The sequence below is a fragment of the Girardinichthys multiradiatus genome, chromosome 6, assembly GCF_021462225.1.
Source record: "Girardinichthys multiradiatus isolate DD_20200921_A chromosome 6, DD_fGirMul_XY1, whole genome shotgun sequence".
NCBI classification, from domain to species: Eukaryota; Metazoa; Chordata; class Actinopteri; order Cyprinodontiformes; family Goodeidae; genus Girardinichthys; species Girardinichthys multiradiatus.
Window position 1 is genome coordinate 16,491,972 of NC_061799.1, and position 13,250 is coordinate 16,505,221.

General features: G+C 42.4%; 1 protein-coding gene across 1 annotated transcript in view; it reads left to right on the forward strand.

Annotated features, from left to right (window-relative positions):
• Nucleotides 1-12,499: 12,499 nt before the first annotated feature.
• The window catches only part of map4l (microtubule associated protein 4 like), a 138,115-nt gene continuing 137,364 nt past the window's right edge, over nt 12,500-13,250 (forward strand). The window contains exon 1 of the mRNA XM_047367602.1: nt 12,500-12,596. The gene's annotated coding sequence lies outside the window, so the exon portion shown is untranslated. The remainder of the gene's footprint in view (nt 12,597-13,250) is intronic.

The window sequence follows — 13,250 nt, forward strand, 5'->3', positions numbered from 1 at the left end:
TTTGGTGCCATAATTGAATTGCTCTACTACATCTATCCACTGAGGACTTTAAGGTGATGACTTGGTACTATGCTAAGAAACACATTACTGACTATGGTTTATTTTATTTAATAAGTAATCATTACATACACCGGATGCCTCCAGGCACCATCTGGGAAATGTGTGTAAAAGTGATTTATTGTGTTATATGGTATTATAGCATTCTGTGTCTATTTGTGTCAATCCCAAAGTTAAGGCTCAACACAGGAGGGGGTAATGTTTTATTTGGGTCATGGGAGTGTTAAAAGAGTTAAACTGCAGTGAAATGGTGCAGAGTAAAGAACAGAGTGATATCAGTGCCATTAACTGATCTGTCAGCCTCTATTCTGCATGCATACACATAAAAAAGAGGCAATCTGGGATAGTATTATTTAGCAAAGAATAAAACTGTAATTATTTTCCTTCAAGAAGGTGATGTTTTCATACAGAGAAACATCTGTGCACTTTCATCTTTCAGCAATTTGCCACTTCACAAGCCCACTCTACAAGATTTAATGTGATAGATCATTGTACTGTAGCGCATAATTCCCAAGTCAAAGAAAAATGATGCATGGTTTTTTTAAGATTTTGTAAAAAAAAAAAAAAAAAAAATATTAAATGCATAGGCATCCATACCTCTTTGTTCTAAAACAATTAAATTGCAACCAATTTTCTTCAAAAGGCACCAAATGGGTGTATAGATTCTATCTGTGTAGAAATGAATATCTGTATTAATATAATGTAGCTGTTCTTTTAAGGACTCAGAGACCAAGGAACACACCAGGCAGGTCCAGGATTAAAATGTGGAGCATTCTAAAACAAAGCTATTTTATTAAAACAAAAAAAACATTCCAAGCTATTGACGTCTTTGCTCAAATATAACGAGTATGGCATGCCTCAAAACTCTGGAGGAGCAGTGGAGATCTAGATCTCAGGTTGCATAATTTTTTAACCATTAGTCATGAACTAATATAGGGGATACAGCAAACATATGGAGAGATAAGAAGAGATCAAAACAAAACTTTTTGGTGTACATGGAACAAAGACCTAACACTACACATCACTCTGAAAACACCATCTTAACTGTAAAACATGATGGTGGCAGCACCATGCTGTGAAGCAAGAGAAGGAAGCTAGTTTAAATTCCAGGACAGTGACTCTAAAGATACAGCCAGATGTTATAAAACCTTGCAGTTTAATAAACAAATTATCTCAATTTCATGTACATGTTATTTCTTTATTCATTCCTGTCATTTTAATCATCAGAACCATAAGTAGATTCTGGAGAAAAACGTTTTCAAATGATTCTAAAACAAAACTAAATATTTTTTAAAAGTTGTGGATGTTTTGAGGAATACAAAATGAGAGAGAGGACTGGCACAGCAACAGAGTGACTTGTAGAAAATATGTATTGTGTGGCCAACATAGTTTTAGCTGGACAGAAAGGCAGAGAGAGAGAGAGACATTCATGCTGCCAGGAACATTACATAACCCTCTATCAGACTAGAAGTGAAGGAAGGAAGGAGAGAACAGAGTGAACAGAAGCCAGTTTAAAGTGGAGATTCTGCTACACTCTCCTGTTTGGGTCAAAAAGAGACTCATACTCTGTTCAGTTTCAGCTTGGTAGTTTGTATCATACAACAGTTTTGTTTTTTTTAATTTAAACTGGAGGAGAACATTTGTGAAGATCACAGTTTAAATACAGCTGAGCAACTTACTTTACCAACAAAACAAACAAAAACGTGGAGGCAGCTGTGAGTTTTAGTGTTTGTTTACTGTACACAATATGTGAAATTTGGAGAGATATATAAACCAGGCCAAATCAAAAGGGACCCATAATCCATGATAATCCTATAGAAACCTCTGCATCTCCTACAGCCAGCCAGTCATCTGGTTAGCTAGCAGCTCCACAGACATCCAGTCAACTGTCCAGCCTGAATAATGAAGTGACTGTCATGAAGACTTTTAACAGCCTACATTCATAGGTTTATCAACATACTGTTTATTTTCTCCTCCTCTTTCAACAGTTACATATCCTCTTGAGAGTACAGTTCATCGCACTCTATTGGAAGACTTTACAGGGCTGCCAGTTTCTGAGCAGAGGGTGGAGTGAGACAGGCTATGGGTGGGGTCTGTATTAATAAAAATGTCAGAGGATAACACTTAAACCAGGATAACACTTTATGTCACAGAAAAGAGGAAATAACAAATGGCCACCTGAATTGTCACGTTAATATTTAATCTGCCTTAAACACATTTTAAGAAGCTGCTGATAAGATGACAACTTGTTCATGAGCAGTTCAGGATCTTCATTTTTTTTTATTTTTAAAGCTTTTTAACATTGTATGTGGAGTCTGTTGATAATGTTTGAGATAATGTACTATATTCATACTTATTCAAAATATTTATGTTTCATAAACAAATACACAAACACCACTAATAAAAGTATGTATTTATAGATGTGTATAGATGGTCTAATCAATTTAAAACTGTGATGTCCAATCTTTTTGTCGCTCAGATGAAAATCAGCAAGTTAAACATTTTATTGTGATTTTTATTTAATTTTTAACATACCAACATAAACTAAATAAGTAATATTTTATACACACTTTTTGTGGGAGCACGACCTGTTAAATCCTTGTTGATCTGAAAAATAAAAATGCCTGCCCTTTTAAACGAAATTAATATATAAAGGTTTTTAATTTGATTGTCTTCTGTTTTGTTTGTTTAGATTTTTTTCTTGTGTCCAAATCTGCTTTTGAGAAAAGTCAATTTAAAGAATATTTTAATTTGACTATGAAAATCTCATCATGAAAAATAATAATTAAAAATCCTGTTCATCTTCATCCACTGAAAGTGATGGCAGATTCAATTCAATTCAATTCAGTTTTTTTATATAGCGCCAATTCACAACACATGTTGTCTCAAGGCACTTCACAAAGTCAGGTACATACATTCCAATTAATACTAACCATTGAACAGTGCAGTCGGATTTAGTTATTTATTCAAATTGGATAAAATGTTTTTCTGTCTAAGGAAACCCAGCAGATTGCATCCAGTCAGTGACTTGCAGCATTCCCTCCTCCCAGATGAGCATGTAGAGACAGTGGACAGTCACTGGCCTTGACTTTGCAGCAATCCCTCATACTGAGCATGCATGTAGCGACAGTGGAGAGGAAAAACTCCCTTTTAACAGGAAGAAACCTCCAGCAGAACCAGGCTCAGTGTGAGCGGCCATCTGCCACGACCGACTGGGAGTTTGAGAGAACAGAGTAGAGACACACAAAGAACACAGAAGCACTGATCAAGGAGTACTTTCTATGGGAAGGAAAAGTAAATGTTAATGGATGTAGCTCCTTCAGTCGTTTCACCAAAAAGAAATAACAGATAAACTCTGAGCCAGTTTTCAAGGTTAGAGTCTGAAAGAGAGCACAGAGTTAGTCACAGTAAAGCTCAGTCAATTGCCATGTCTAGGAGAGAGAAAGGGTTAAACACTGAAATACAGGGCCAAATGTATCATCAGTAGAGGGTGAGCATTAAGTTGTTGCCAGCAGAAGCTTGGATGATGCCCCCCTCCAGAAAGGTGTCACAGGTAGACACATAGTCGGGCCAGGTGTAGCTTCTAAGAAGAGAAAAGAGGGGGAACAAAGTTAAAAGCTGAAATAACAGCAAATAATGCGAAATTGGAGAGTAGTGTGAGAATGTATTAAAGAGGATGAAAGTGGTCATTATGTTTTCCAGCAGCCTAAGCCTATAGCAGCATAACTACAGAGATAGCTCAGGATAACATAAGCCACTCTAACTATAAGCTTTATCAAAAAGGAAAGTTTTAAGCCTAGCCTTAAAAGTAGACAGTTTGTTCATCTAGAGCCCACTGATGGCCATTGTTATACAAAAACCCACAACGATTGGGATACCTCTCTCTGTCAGATTGATTATAACCATTGAAAAAGAGAGGGGGTCATACAGGTAGCAGAAATGGAGGGTGTGTTTGTCCACTATTTCACAAACAAATTAATGGTATTGATCCCATAGTTTGTTATACTCATGACATCAATACTTATTGCACAGGTTTAGTGTAATTATACAATGTCACTTACAGTCTGATGGACTTAAAGGCCCTTTAATGCTTGTAACAACACCATGAGGCCATATCTGAATGTTTCAAGCTGTGTGGTCTCAATGTTGTGGGATAGAATTACTGTTAACCTAAAAAATAATGGTAATGGAGTATCTGTTCAGTTTCAATATTCGAGCTGTTCAGTCTTTTAAGTGCTTTACATCAAAACATATTTTAACTGAATGTTAATGTCAGTGTCAGTTTTATTTATATAACGCATTTAACAACAACATTTAATGTTGACCAAAATGCTTCACATAAAGGTAAATACAAATGATAAAATTACAGAGTTTTCAGGATGGATTTAAAAGACTGTACAGACTCATCATTCTGAATCTCAAGGGGCAGTTTATTCCAGAGACTGGGAGCTGCCACAGCAAACGCCCGAACCCCTCTGGGCCTTAATTTGGCCTTTGGCTGAACTAAGAGCATCTGGCAAGAACTTTCACAAAAGGATGTGTTCACTGATAATTCGGATTACCCCAATTTTGCCAAAGTGAATGAATGTATTCATTCAAGTTAGTTTCAGTGCTTTGGTTTATATCCTCAAATGTAGCGATCACTGCATCCTCACTGCATGTGCTCAAAACAATAAAACGGCAACTGTATTTTAAACCTCATGGTTTTACACAAACTAAGTAGCCTATAAAGTGATTTTAGCCAAGACTCTTATAGATAACCAAGACTAATGCATGGTTACTCTTACAATTTCAATTCAATTCAGTTTTATTTATATAGCGCCAATTCACAACACATGTTGTCTCAAGGCACTTCACAACAGTCAGGTACATACATTCCAATTAATCCTAACAATTGAACAGTGCAGTCAGAGTTAGTTATTTATTCAAATTGGATAAAAAGTGTTTCTGTCTAAGGAAACCCAGCAGATTGCATCCAGTCAGTGACTTGCAGCATTCCCTCCTCCTGGATGAGCATGTAGAGACAGTGGACAGTCACTGGCGTTGACTTTGCAGCAATCCCTCATACTGAGCATGCATGTAGCGACAGTGGAGAGGAAAAACTCCCTTTTAACAGGAAGAAACCTCCAGCAGAACCAGGCTCAGTGTGAGCGGCCATCTGCCACGACCGACTGGGGGTTTGAGAGAACAGAACAGAGACACAAAGAGAACAAAGAAGCACTGATCCAGGAGTACTTTCTATGGGAAGGAAAAGTAAATGTTAATGGATGTAGCTCCTTCAGTCGTTTCACCAAAAAGAAAGAACAGATAAACTCTGAGCCAGTTTTCAAGGTTAGAGACTGAAAGAGAGCACATAGAGTTAGTTATAGTTAAGCTCAGTCAATCACCATGTCTAGGAGAGAGGAAGAGTTAAACACTGAAAGACAGGGCTATGTGGATCATCGGTAGAGGGTGAGCATTAAGTTGTTGCCAGCAGAAGCTCGGACAATTCCCCTCTCCAGAAAGGTGTCACAGGTAGACACAGAGCCAGGCCAGGTGTAGCTTCTAGGAAGAGAAAAGAGAGAACAAAGTTAAAAGCTGAAATAACAGCAAATAATGCAAAATTGGAGAGTAGTGTGAGAATGTAGCGAAGAGGGTGAAAGTGGTCATTATGTCCTCCAGCAGCCTAAGCCTATAGCAGCATAACTACACAGATAGTTTCAGTTCAGATTATTTAGTTAAACGGCGCTTATTTACAACAATGCCGTCTCAAGGCCCCCCACAAAGGGTCCCACTGATGGTCATTGTTATAATAAAAACCACAAGGATTGGGATACCTCTCTCTGTCAGACTGATTATAACCATTGGAAAAGAGAAGGGGTCATACAGGTAGCAGATCAGATTTATATCATTCCAGAATTGTACAGGTCCTTCTCACAATATTAGCATATTGTGATAAAGTTAATTATTTTCCATAATGTAATGATGAAAATTTAACATTCATATATTTTAGATTCATTGCACACTAACTGAAATATTTCAGGTCTTTTATTGTCTTAATACGGATGATTTTGGCATACAGCTCATGAAAACCCAAAATTCCTATCTCGCAAAATTAGCATATTTCATCCGACCAATAAAAGAAAAGTGTTTTTAATACAAAAAACTTCAACCTTCAAATAATCATGTACAGTTATGCACTCAATACTTGGTCGGGAATCCTTTGGCAGAAATGACTGCTTCAATGCGGCGTGGCATGGAGGCAATCAGCCTGTGGCACTGCTGAGGTCTTCCGGAGGCCCAGGATGCTTCGATAGCGGCCTTTAGCTCATCCAGAGTGTTGGGTCTTGAGTCTCTCAACGTTCTCTTCACAATATCCCACAGATTCTCTATGGGGTTCAGGTCAGGAGAGTTGGCAGGCCGATTGAGCACAGTGATACCATGGTCAGTAAACCATTTACCAGTGGTTTTGGCACTGTGAGCAGGTGCCAGGTCGTGCTGAAAAATGAAATCTTCATCTCCATAAAGCTTTTCAGCAGATGGAAGTATGAAGTGCTCCAAAATCTCCTGATAGCTAGCTGCATTGACCCTGCCCTTGATAAAACACAGTGGACCAACACCAGCAGCTGACACGGCACCCCAGACCATCACTGACTGTGGGTACTTGACACTGGACTTCTGGCATTTTGGCATTTCCTTCTCCCCAGTCTTCCTCCAGACTCTGGCACCTTGATTTCCGAATGACATGCAGAATTTGCTTTCATCCGAAAAAAGTACTTTGGACCACTGAGCAACAGTCCAGTGCTGCTTCTCTGTAGCCCAGGTCAGGCGCTTCTGCTGCTGTTTCTGGTTCAAAAGTGGCTTGACCTGGGGAATGCGGCACCTGTAGCCCATTTCCTGCACACGCCTGTGCACGGTGGCTCTGGATGTTTCTACTCCAGACTCAGTCCACTGCTTCTGCAGGTCCCCCAAGGTCTGGAATCGGCCCTTCTCCACAATCTTCCTCAGGGTCCGGTCACCTCTTCTCGTTGTGCAGCGTTTTCTGCCACACTTTTTCCTTCCCACAGACTTCCCACTGAGGTGCCTTGATACAGCACTCTGTGAACAGCCTATTCGTTCAGAAATTTCTTTCTGTGTCTTACCTTCTTGCTTGAGGGTGTCAATAGTGGCCTTTTGGACAGCAGTCAGGTCGGCAGTCTTACCCATGATTGGGGTTTTGAGTGATGAACCAGGCTGGGAGTTTTAAAGGTCTCAGGAATCTTTTGCAGGTGTTTAGAGTTAACTCGTTGATTCAGATGATTAGGTTCATAGCTCGTTTAGAGACCCTTTTAATGATATGCTAATTTTGTGAGATAGGAATTTTGGGTTTTCATGAGCTGTATGCCAAAATCATCTGTATCAAGACAATAAAAGACCTGAAATATTTCAGTTAGTGTGCAATGAATCTAAAATATATGAATGTTAAATTTTCATCATTACATTATGGAAAATAATGAACTTTATCACAATATGCTAATATTTTGAGAAGGACTTGTATTCTGGGGCTGCAGGAAATCATTCCAAGTGTCACAAATGGCCCCCAGGGCACACCTTGGACTCCTCAATCTAAAACACTTGCCATTATAAAACGTTGGTTATACAACCTGAAATGTCTGTGTACACACATCATTTACACATTGATGCTTTGAAAGTGGTACAGGCCTAGCTGGCTGTTAAAAAAGCTAAATGTGCCACGGTGTGTGGAATGACCAGTCACAAACACCAGAGAAAAAAGTCTATCAATATACTGTCTATCTACAGTATGTTGAGAGACACTTGTTGATAATACGTTGATAGGAAAAGTTAAAGTGGTAGACTGGGAGAATGAGAAATGGAAGAAAAGCTTCCATTTCTCAACCCAGCATTCATGTTTTTATCAAGATACATTTTCCCCATCAGTTGCATGTGGTGAACAAGTGGTGAAGCGGAGACTGTATCGAAAACACAGTGTATCACGCTCTTCTATTAGGGGAGTAGTTTTTATAAAATATAGGAACCTTTGTAAGGAGAATATTTATACCTTCATGATGACTACCTGTACATTGATTGTGTACAGTTGAGCCCAAAAAATATCCAATAATTTCAACAAACACGACTGTTTGACAAAATTTTTAATTGTTCATGTACTTGCCATGAAGAAATTACAATAAACAGTGTAGTTTTATTAAATAAAACTAATATTACAAGGATTGTATTGAAATTTAAAACTGAATATGAATATAATGTTCTGTGTCTACTGCAACCAGAAAATGATTCAAGCTCTTAAACAGAATTATAATAACAGTAGACCTTCGTTAATTAGGTGTGATCTCGGGCAGAGTTGATGCAACAAATCAACAGTTTTGTCAGTTGCCCCAGGTATACTTGGGGTAGAACACCTTAAAACCTGAACAGTTTATCATGGAGTTTCATTGCATATTCGAAATATGGGTAAGTCAAGTACCGTAGGTATTAAAGATACTTGTCATGAAGGGACTGAACAAATTTGAGACTTCGTCATTGAAACCAGATGCAATATCAGAATCAGAATCAGAATCAGAATCAGAAAAGCTTTATTGCCAAGTACGTTTTTGGACATACAAGGAATTTGTTTTGGCGTAGTCGGTGCAATACAATACAAATTAAACAGTACAAACATATCTACAATATAATATAAATATAAGTGCACAGTTTTAAGTGAGTGAGAGTAAATATAGAGCAGTATAAGATGCAAGAGCAATACAACAGTGCAGGTGATCATTGTGCAAGTAAAGCAGTGCAAGTAAAGCAGGAGTCCAAGCTGAGCGTTAATGTAACGCATAGAGTTACAGGTTACAGGTGTCCTGTCAGCAAAAAAAGGGGGGGTGTGGGGGAAAGGGACAGTGTCAGTGTGGTTTCCGGGCTTTGTTAACCAGGCTGGTGGCAGATGGGAAAAAACTGTTCTTGTGGCGTGAGGTTTTGGTCCGGATGGACCGCAGCCTCCTGCCAGAGGGGAGAGTCTCAAAGAGTCTGTGACCGGGGTGGGAGGGATCAGCCAGAATCTTCCCTGCCCGCTTCAGGGTCCTGGAGGTGTACAGTTCCTGGAGCGACAGTAGACTGCAGCCAATCACCTTCTCAGCAGACCGAATGACACGCTGCAGCCTGCCCTTATCCTTGGCTGTAGCAGCGGCGTACCAGATGGTGATGGAGGAGGTGAGAATGGACTCAATGATGGCTGTGTAGAAGTGCACCATCATAGTCTTTGGCAGGTTGAATTTCTTCAGCTGCCGCAGGAAGAACATCCTCTGCTGGGCTTTCTTGATGAGGGAGCTGATGTTTGGCTCCCACTTGAGATCCTGGGAGATGATGGTTCCCAGGAAGCGGAAAGATTCCACAGTGTCAATTGTGGAGTCACAGAGGGTGATGGGGGCAGGTGGGGCTGGGTTCTGCCTGAAGTCCACAACCATCTCCACTGTCTTTAGAGCGTTGAGCTCAAGGTTGTTCTGGCTGCACCAGTCCAACAGATGGTCCACCTCCCATCTGTATGCGGACTCGTCACCATCAGAGATGAGTCCGATCAGGGTGGTGTCGTCCGCAAACTTCAGAAGCTTGACAGACTGGTGACTGGAGGTGCAGCTGTTGGTGTACAGGGAGAAGAGCAGAGGAGAGAGAACACAGCCTTGGGGGGAACCGGTGCTGATGGTCAGGGAGTCAGAGACGTGCTTCCCCAGCCTCACGCGCTGCTTCCTGTCAGACAGGAAGTCAGTGATCCACCTGCAGGTGGAGTCGGGCACACTCAGCTGGGAGAGCTTCTCCTGTAGCAGAACTGGGACGATGGTGTTGAAGGCAGAGCTGAAATCCACAAACAGGATCCTGGCATAGGTTCCTGTGGAGTCCAGGTGCCGGAGGATGAAGTGAAGGGCTAGGTTGACTGCATCATCTACAGACCTGTTGGCTCTGTAGGCAAACTGCAGGGGGTCCAGGAGGGGGTCGGTGATGTCTTTTAGGTGTGAGAGCACAAGGCGCTCAAAGGACTTCATCACCACAGAGGTCAGGGCGACGGGTCTGAAGTCATTAAGCCCTGTGGTCCTTAGCTTCTTGGGAACAGGGACGATGGTGGAGGACTTGAAGCAGGCTGGCACATGACATGTCTCCAGTGAGGTGTTAAAAATGTCTGTGAAGACTGGAGACAGCTGATCAGCGCAGTGCTTCAGGCTGGCTGGTGAGACAGAATCCGGACCAGCAGCTTTCCGGGGGTTCTGTCTCCTGAAGAGTTTGTTGACGTCCCTCTCCTGGATGGAAAGAGCCGTCCTCGGCGTGGGTAGGGGGCTGGTGGGGGGGAACTTCAGGGTGGGGATTGGAGGTGCCAAGGCCCCTCTTGAGGTTGGGGAGGTGGGGGTGGTGGATTGTGGCTGCAGCTGTTGGGGGGCGTCGTGGGAGATGGTTGCAGGACTGTCCCTTTGTCTTTCAAAGCGGCAGTAGAACTCGTTCAGGTCGTTGGCGAGGCGTCGGTCGTTGATGGAGTGGGGGGCTTTCGGCTTGTAGTTGGTGATTTGCTTGAGCCCTTTCCAGACAGACGCAGAGTCGTTGGCTGAGAACTGGTTTTGGAGCTTCTCAGAGTACAGTCGTTTGGCCTCTTTCACTGCCTTGCCAAACTTGTACTTGGCCTCTCTGTATATGTCTTTGTCCCCACTCCTGAAGGCCTCTTCCTTATCCAGTCTTAACCTTCTGAGTTTAGCTGTGAACCAGGGTTTGTCGTTGTTGTAACTCACCCTGGTGCATGATGGTACACAGCTGTCCTCACAGAAGCTGATGTAGGAAGTCACAGCCTCTGTGTACTCGTCCAGACTGTTGGTAGTAGTCCTGAACACATCCCAGTCTGTACAGCCTAAACACGCCTGGAGATTCTCCACAGCCTCACTGCTCCACTTCCTTGTCGTCCTCACAACAGGTTTGCAGAGCTTAAGTTTCTGCCTGTATGCAGGAATCAGGTGGACCATGATGTGGTCGGATTGGCCCAGTGCAGCACGTGGGACGGCGTGATAAGCGTCTCTGATGGTGGTGTAACAGTGATCCAGAATGTTGTCCTCTCTGGTCGGACATTTTATAAACTGTCTGTATTTGGGGAGTTCGTGGGTCAGATTACCTTTGTTAAAGTCACCAGCGACGATTACTAAGGAGTCCGGGTTGGTCCGCTCCACACTCAGTATCTGGTCGGCGAGCATGCACTGTGCGACCTGCACGTTAGCTTGCGGTGGGATGTAAACACCGACCAGGATGAACGAAGCGAACTCACGGGGGGAATAGAAAGGCTTACAGTTTATGATGAAGGATTCCAGGTCTGGAGAACAGTGCTGCTGAATCACTGTCACGTCGTTGCACCAACCTCTGTTGAGGTAAAAACAGATTCCTCCACCTTTCGCTTTGCCGGAGAGTTCCGTGTCTCTGTCCGCTCTGTAGAGCTGGAATCCTGCCAGCTGCAGCGCAGAGTCCGGTATTAATCCACACAGCCACGTCTCCGTGAAGCACAAAACTGCCGATGAATAAAAGTCCCTGTTTTTCCCCAACAACAGTTGTAGTTCCTCCATTTTGTTGGGAAGTGAGCGCACGTTAGAGAGAAATATTCCAGGTAACGGTGTTCGTAGTCCACGCTGGCGAAGACGTACCAGCACCCCAGCCCGTTTCCCTCTCTTCCGGCGTTTCACCGCGTGAACAAAGGTGAGCGCACCTTTGACCAGAATGTCCAAATATTCCAGAGCAGTGGGCAGAAATGTTGGAAATAACTCCTCTGGTGTAGTAGCCCTGATGTTCATGAGTTCTTCTCTGGTGAGAGAGCTCCGGGTACCATCACAGAAGACCGTTTTAAAGCAAAAAACAAAACAAAACAATGCGCACCAACACGCCGAGGCGACCATCTGCGGCGCCATCTTGTGTCTCAAAATGTTAGTTGAGTTGAGCTATAAAAACGTTTTTGTTTTTTTTTGGTTTGATTCATTTACTGCAAACATCAGTCAGCTTGTATATTTTGCCAACACACCTATTTTACAGTGGTGATTGAATAATTTTCACTAAAACTCTGATTTTGAACACACTTCTCGCAGCGTCACATTGGTCAGTGAACAGTTGCACGTGGTTCAGGGGGTGGTGTTGAGGATGTCTCGATGACCGGTACATGCGGATAGATTTCAGCTCAGGCTTTAGGTTCTTGTACAAACGTTTTCGCGTTGGCGATTTTTTAAATTCCATGACTGCTTCAGCATGAGACCTGCTCATTTGTTGGTTTTTGATGCATATATTCTATAACATTATCCAATATTGTTTTCTGGTCATGAGTCGTTTCAACTGAGGGACGTGAACGCATCAGCAGTGTCCGCTGTTTGCAGATTCCAAGCAGTAAACTCCATTCTGATTGCTCCCGGCTCCTGATTGGCTGAGCCGTCCTGAAAGGGGGCGTGTTTGTGTCCTGGTACCAGACTGCTCTGCAAGCAGCTGAAAGGAGGAAAGATTTCCTCCATCACACACTCTTTACAGCGTACACACACAGTGAGAGAAGAATACAAACGGTGAGTGGCCCATTTTACTATCTAACTAAGATTCACGTTGTGTCATCGCGTGATTCACGATGGTTGCGTGTATCCTCACGCTGCGCCATTATAACTGAATGATGGCATTCGAGACGCTGTTAAAGCGGGGTTTGGGTCTCGCGATGCAGGGATGTTAATATGGGCCTTGTAATTCTCTGATTATGATGCAGACGGCTGAGACATTTGCTGTTGTTGTTTCTGGTTCTAATGTGAGGAGATAGTGGGCGTGTGAGGAGGTGAGGGAGGTGTGGGGGGGCTGTCTCATGCAGAGGTCCGTGGATTCGTGTCTCTTTGTTATGGTGGTGATGCCGCAGTCGGGATGGTACAAGACAATCACTGAAAAAAAAAAAAAAAAAAATCCCAACGCTGAAGGAATCCTTTTATAACCAGGCTTTGGTTCTTAAGAAGATATTCATGAGTATAAGAAGTGTTTGATGCTCCCCCCCCCACCCAAAATTTACCTCTGATTCTTTAACATTTTAATGGGACTACAGTAAGAAGCAGATTATAAATTATGATGATTTCTGTATTGCTGCGCACATACCAAAGTCAAAGGCCTGTTACATAAAGGTTTTTTCGTGATGTTACAGCATTTATAAGAACAGGCTGATTTTCTATAGAGAGTAAGCCGGC